A 7,933-nucleotide genomic window follows, 5' to 3' on the forward strand; every position below is an offset into this window, starting at 1 on the left:
GAATGATGAAGCTAAAAGAGTGTATGAGCCTCTTTACAGAAGGATGGTTGGCTCTCTCATGTATCTTACAATTACTAGACCTAACATTTTACATGTTGTAAGTCTTCTATCTAGATTCACTAATTGTGCAACTAACACCCATTTAGAGTAGTGAAAAGGGTGATGAGATATGTTAAAGGAATGCTAAATTTTGGAATCAAGTTCTATGCAAGTCAAAAATCCTTGCTATAATGATATTTTGATAGTGGTTGGGTTGGTTCGCCGGATGATATGAAGAGCACTTCTAGTTATTGTTTTAATCTTGGTTCAGGGATATTTTCTTGGTGTTCTAAAAAGAAATAAATTGTGGCGCAATCTAAAGTTGAAGCTGAGTTTATTGCAGCTACAGCTGCTGCAAATCAAGTATTATAGCTTAGGAAAGTGTTATTCGATATGAATTTAAAGCAAGAAGAGCATACAGAAGTGTTAGTAGATAATCAAGCAGTTATTACTATCTCAATGATCTTGTTTTCATGAAAAACCTAACATTTCAATATCAAATTATTCTTTTATAGAGATGTGCAAAAGGAAGTTCTAGTTGAATTAAATTACTACAAAACTGATCTTCAATTAGCAGATATGTTTACCAAAGCTTTGCCTAAGCAAATTTGAATCTCTTATATAAATGCTTGGAACTTGCAAAAACTAGAGTAAGGAGAAGTGTTGAAGATCTACCTTAGCTACTTTAAAAAAAACCTAGTTATTTTTAGTCATTTTCAATTTGGTGCTGATTTTAAGATTTTTTTTAGAGATTATAAATGTTTTAGTAGTTTATTTTAGTTATTGATTGTTATATTTTTCCCTATATAAACATTATTTTACAATTTAATAAAACATCTTACCTTTGTTTTTCTTTATAGTAAATTTTAATAGTATATAAGAAAATTAATAAGATTGTTAGAAATTTTTAGGGGGTTCAATAAATGGTTAGAGAAAGGACGCTCTTGTTAAATGGAAGAATTGTTGCCAACCCGTTGAAAATGGCGGTCTTGGCATTCGAAGCCTTATGGATCAAAATAAAGCATTATAACTAATTCTGATGCTTATTGGACTAGAATTTTGAAGAGCAAATACAAAATTATGGATGGATGCACTCGTTCGATATCAATAGCCAACTGTTCTTTTCTATGGAGATCACTGGAAAAAGTTTGGAATATATTTAGAGAACAAACCTGTTGGTGAACTGGAAATGGGAAACTGTGCGATTTTGGATAGATGAGTGGGTGTTGGACCTGGAGAGACTTAAGGACCATTTAATAATTTCGCATACCGACTTTTGAGGATGTTAGTCTGGCTGATATGGTAGATGATAATGACAATAGGAGGTGGAGTGTTTTTGCTCATTTGTTGGACTCTTCTGCTTTACTGCACTGCGCAATTACGTATCCACAATGCAACAGTCGGGAGAGGATTTTGTGTGTGGATAGGTTCAAACCAGAAACCTTTCACTGTTACTAACGCTTATAAAATGATTGCACAAGCCAATTTTGATATGAAAGATAATTTTTGGGAGAGAATTTGGAAATTACAAATTCCTCAACGCGTCAGATGCTTCCTTTGGTTAACTATGAGGAATCGACTCTTAACTAATCAGGAACGTAGAAGGCGCCATCTTTGCTTTGTGCCATATTTGTGGAGAGGACCAAGAGACCATCCTACATGCTTTACGCTACTGTTATATTGCAATGTCTATCTGATCAAGACTTGTTTTCGTTGAAGGTAAACAAAGTTTCATTTCCTTGGATTTGGCTAACAGGTGGATGGATGGAACTGATAATAGGTATGGTTGGAGTGTAGAATCTATTTCATGGCATTTTCTTTTTCCAATTATTTGCTGGTATATATGAAAAAGGCCTAGGAAGTTTATCTTTGCAGATCAGTCTTACAATACAGAGGAGTTAATTAAGCAAAGTTGGTGTTTGACCAAACATGCCGCTCATGTTTCACTATTGGCATCGATTAGAGGATGATTCAAATGATCAGAAGTGTTGGATCTTGCCTCCATCTGGTTGGATAAAGATTAATGCAGATGGAGCGGTAGCTTCGAATTTTTCTTAGGCGGGTTGCTGCTGGAATTCTAAGGGATGAATTTGGCAATTGGATCGTTGGTTATTACAGATATGGGAGTCGGTTCAGCCTTACAAGCAGAACTTCTAGTAGTTTGGGAGGGTTTGAATATTTCATGGCAAAGAGGTTACAGAAAGGTGGTGGCGGAGAGTGATAATGATGTGGTGGTTTAGCTGATATCTGGAAATTCGATGGAGCGATGTTCACCAAGTCTGGTACGGAATATTCAGGAGTTTTGTCGGTGTAGTTAGGAAGTTGTTGGGGATGAAGAGGAGCAAATGAAGAAAACAGAGAGCACAGAACAATGAAGCAAGATACAAGAAATATTTGTACTTGCTCACAAATGTGCAGCAAGGGAGCTTATGGCTGATAACTCATTTGCTCATTCATTCAACTAGAAAAAACGATACATTTATAGCCAAATACATCACCAAATACTACCTACTATAAGTAATCATACTTTGAAACAAGTAAAACTTAACTTGCACACAAGCTGATTATGTCAATCAACACCTAAAAACATCAAAACAATACCAACTTAGTTCATTTTCAACTAAGTAGCTTAACAAAGTAACTAAATAACCTTGCTGTTACAGCAAGCATACGTGCATGCAGTATAACAGTAGCATGGTTGGCCAATTTTCAACAGAAGTTGAGGTTCTAAAGATTTCCCTTGAATCGAATAAAGCTACTGATTTCATGTCTAAAGTTGGTACAACTCATGCTGCAGAAGTTAGATGCTTTGAGAACCCAATCCCAAGCTGCTGGAAGATAATTTGATCAATTAAAAGGCATAAAAAAACAAAACCAAGTAAAAAAAATTTCATGCATTCAAGTCCTAATCATACCTCATGTTCATCCACATTCAAACTATTCAAACTATCCTTATAAATTCATATAATAACCCAAGATAAAGTTAAACAGAACTAAGAATAATGCATGCCAGACCGTCTTAGCACTTATGCGTATTTCTGATGGAACCTTTACCATAAAACAGGTGCTTTGGTATCAATGTAGGAATAATCCTATCAGACTCTCCACAACAAGATTTTTTTTCCTCTTCTTAACAGATTCCTTTGCCAATTTAATGGCCTTCACCTTTTGTGCAGAATCCTTCAAGCTCTCTCCCACTGCTACTTTACTAGCTAGTCGTGACCTTAACCGAAATGTAGACCTCCCACAGAGCTTTTTGCTTACTTGTTTGCCATCTATATCCATAGCACCCTAGCACTCCCTTTTCTGACACCTTGACTTGCTACTAGCACGGTTAATTGCAAGAGGGGGATCAAGCCCCAAACAAGATAACTGATTGCTCATCCTCTCTGTTGTGAACTTTCTATCTGTGTCAAACTTTCTTGGTATAAAGGGTCGACTTTCTCCAGTGCTTTTCTTCAGCCTATGTTGTTGAATAAGCAAGCTTTTCTTTTTCCTAATCTCAGCTAGTGCTTATTTCTCTTCCAGGGATCATTCTTGACCTTCCATCTCAAAGTCATCACCTTCCTCCTCTACTTACCGAAGACCCTCTTCACGTTCCAACTCTTCAAGCCTTAACAAAATATCAGTGTCAATAAAGTTGTACAAATTGTGACCATCAACAATTTTAGTCATTATATCCTCTTTCGATTCATTATTTTCCAAGACATAGTTCTTACTTAAACTAGCAGAATAAACACCAGTGCCACCATTTTCATCCTCCAAATTCTTTTCAATTTTCTCCGCAACTTGCTTAACTTTAGCTTCCAAAACTGCTTGAGGTATGCAAAGAGGTCTTTTCTTCTGATCATGTGGTTTCCGTAATACAACATGAAACCTATTAAGGTAGTAGTTCATCTTTTATTTTATTTCATCTTCAACTCAACCCTTTGATTTAATAACCCTTCGTAGGCTGCATTCTTCACACCAATCACTCCATCCTCAATCAAAGTGCTCATAATCAATAACACCCCTTCACCTCCTTGACCAATCAAAGTGCTCATAATCACTTTGATTTAATAACCCTTCGTAGGCTACATTCTTCACACCAATCACTCCATCCTCAATCAAAGTGCTCATAATCAATAACACCCCTTCACCTCCTTGACCAATCAAAGTCTTCATGGCTTCAGCTTTTATCTCCATGATCAATTTCTTGTCTTCCTCAGATATGCCATCCAATGGCTACAAATTAGTCTTATTGCAAACAATATCAAGGGTTTATGATGGGCATCAAAACCACTAAAAATAATTTTATACAATTAAAATAACTCTAAACAGTAGTAAAGAGTAGTAAGGTCGAGTCCATAAGGATTGAATATTATGATAAACTTCCGTATTTTTCTTATGAACAGAATTCCAGTTGAGCCAATAATCGTGACAATAGTCATGTTCACGACTCCAAACGGATCTGCTGAAAAATAAATTAAATAAATTAGGGCAGTTTGAAATTTCTAGAAATTTAATAATTGGGAGAGCAGAAATAAACAATTAAAGAAATTAGAAATAAAATAAAATTATAAATTAAATTTGAATTTTGTGAATAGAAATAATAAGCCTTAGCCCTAGACTCGGTGAATCTGGTCTCTGAGTCGATCCTCGAAAATGACTTTTCTCCTCCAAACAATAAGCTGGTTATAGCAACTAATAACGTCCTAACCACCAATTCTTCCTCTCATAATTGATTTTGGTACGCCCTGCAAACCAACCCTTACCAATTTTTTAATCACGATACACGCATTCGCAATTCAAGACTTCGGTAGCCTTGCATTCCGACGAACTCAACTCGGATTGACGGCCTCAAATGCATGGGACGTTTAAATTCGATCACTATCTCCCTTAATTTGTTCATGAAAATCCAAATATAGCACGGCTGACTCGTCTTTCCAACTGTACGCCAAAACGACTCCAACTCAACGCACTTTTTGAATTGAAATCAAGTTAACTTAAGGGGTGAATTTGTTAATCCCGATATTCCGGAGAGATTGTGAATATCGATTTGAAAGATTTTTAGTGCGTATACGTTTCTCACGATTCCTGACCAGAAAGAATACCGGCCTAAAAGTAATTTGAATTTAGTGAAGCATGAATTTAATAATGCTTTGATTGGTTATGAAATTGGATTTGGATGGAAATAGTGATAGATGATAAGGGGAGGGCTTGGGAAACAATTAAACCAAAAATTGAAATAGAAACAAAGTTGGCAGGATGCATGCAGATCTTTCATGCAAAATAAGAAAGAAAATAAATCTATTTCTATTCAATTGTCAGGCAAATCAAGGTGTGTTTTTTCAACTTCACAATACACCATATTTATATACAAATTATATGCTAAAATTAGGCTAATCCCACCTACCCACATGAAATAAAATATCATTTTTTTTCTAAATTTAGTTTTTACAAGGTCAAAAATCTGATTAATTCTTAAATATCCCCAAATTTTTGATTTAATTGTTCATGCTCCAATTGAATTCTTTTCTATTTGTTTTTACATTAAAGCATCCGAATTTCGTTCCTGGCAAGATTTAAACATAAAATTCACCAATTAACAGGAATTAATTCAAGAACAAGTTGATTTGAGCACATAAAATATGCAAAATAAACATGCTATCGATTTATTCATAAACTAAGATTTAATGTTGTGAAAAAGAGCTGCATGTTGGGCAATGTTGTACCCACATGACCCAGATACATCCAGAAAGAACAACACTGCAGCTCGTAGGCTAGCCAATGCTGTAATGCTGAACCTCTTGTTTCGATCTTTGAAAGGCCTGTCCAAAATTCCAGGGGTATCAATTACTTGATATCCAAGGTACTTATAATCCGTATGACCCACAAAGAGTGACTTGGCAGTGAAAGCATAAGGCTGAACATCCACATTAGCCCTAGTGATTTTGTTCATAAATGAACTCTTACCAACAATAGGGTACCCACAAATCAAGATGATTCGAGTATTTGGATCAATAGATGGCAACCTAGTCATATTTTGCCTAATCTGCTCAAGGTAGGCCAAACTAGGGGCAATCCTCTTTATCACAATACACATACGACCAAGTGCAGCAACCTTGAGTGACTTTCACCGATATAACGAGTCACCATACTTTAACAGCTTGACATAATCTTTAGTAATCTTGCTAATGAGATTCCGAGCAGTATTTATCCGGCCGAGAGCAAGCTTGTAGTGATCCTTGTTATAAAGGGCATGAAGAAGATCGCCATAAAATGGATGGATATCATCAAGGTGAGGTTTGAATTAACTGAAAATTTTCCTTGAGGGTTTTGTGTTTTTTTAATAGCTGACTAGTTTTAATTGTATCATACTAGACTAGAATTAACTCCCCAACTTCGTTTGGGTTTGTTTATAATTTTTTTATTTCCAATTAGTTAATATTATATATGTATATTTGTGTGTGTGTGTGCCCGCGCGCGCGCGTGTATGTATTCATAGGCCAATTAGCAAATCCAACCCTCAAAGCCTTTGCATAACTCAAGTCTCATAAGCAAAATCCCTCGTGAAGTGCTATTAAGGGTAAGGTTTGAGAAATTTGGATGGGTTTAGTAACAGTATAAGATTAGAAAAATAGGTTTAGGTATAAGAAGTTAGAGTATTTAAAATATGGGTTGGGCTCAAAATTTTGATTCGTTTTTAAAATTTATAATATATTATATTATATTATTTTTATATACTATGTAATTTATAACACATAAAAATTAAATTTATGATAATATATAATAGTATAATGTAAACATTAGATTTGGACAACATTTTAATCGACCCATATTTTTGGTCAACCCGGATTGAAAAGGATAAAATAATATTTTTAAAATAATATAAAAACATTATAATACTAGATAATATAGATTTCATTCCGAAATTTTTTTAAAATTCTTTAAAAATTACAAAACTCTCTCAAACAATGCCTATGAAATGAGTGCAATAATACAAGGAAAAATGACAAAGAAGTAACACAACAAATCTGCACAAAACACTTCCAAAAAAGAAATTATTTTATGGATCATTCCTATCACATCATTCATAGTCCATTTTTTAACTTGAACACAAAACCCAAAACCTCAAACTTGAATCTCGAATCCTAAACCTCAAAACCCAAACCCTAAATTAAAGTTTAGAGTTTAGGGTTCGAGTTCGAGGTTCGGGTTTAAAGTTCAAGGTTTGAGATTCGGGGTTTAGTATTTGAGTTTAGATTTTAGTTCAAGGTTTGGGGTTCAGAGTAAAAAGAAAATACCAAAAATATGTATCAATGACATGGAAATATTATTGAAATGTCATTAAATAATTAGAAAAAAATCATAGATGTTGTGATAGGAAGAATCCATAAAATAATTTATCCTTCCAAAAAATGCATCTTCACCATGCAATCTGCTACCTATTTATAGGCTCAATACGGCAGCCTCTTCTTATAGTATACAAGTAGAGATAAAAACATCCTTAAGCAATTATCAATTTCGATTTTAATAATTGATTTTAAAATTCTTAAACTATTACACATTTAACGTTCAAAAATAACATAAAAATTTAAATACAATATAAAAATAATTTATCAAAATTTTTATACACTCTAAAGTTTGATAAATTTAAAACACTATTAACAACATAATAATTATAGATAAATAATCTCCAAAACTTATCTCAAGATAAATTATGATTAATCAAGAAACAACACATAATTCACCAAGAAAAGAGGCTAAAGGATAAATGTAAGCCTTATTGGATAAGGCATGTGGATATCAATCTTCCTTTAGCCATCAATTCTGATCTCAAAGGTTTGAGACAACATAAAATACATCCTAAGATCCATTATGGTAAAAACATATGTGAAGGCCTAAGTAAAAA

The 7,933-nt window shown here is 34.0% G+C and overlaps 1 pseudogene; it reads right to left on the bottom strand.

The window, feature by feature from the left end:
• Nucleotides 1-3,058: 3,058 nt before the first annotated feature.
• On the bottom strand, nt 3,059-6,328 carry LOC105775661 (nucleolar GTP-binding protein 1-like; annotated as a pseudogene).
• Nucleotides 6,329-7,933: the final 1,605 nt, after the last annotated feature.

This window comes from Gossypium raimondii, chromosome 10 (assembly GCF_025698545.1).
Source record: "Gossypium raimondii isolate GPD5lz chromosome 10, ASM2569854v1, whole genome shotgun sequence".
Taxonomy (NCBI): domain Eukaryota; kingdom Viridiplantae; phylum Streptophyta; class Magnoliopsida; order Malvales; family Malvaceae; genus Gossypium; species Gossypium raimondii.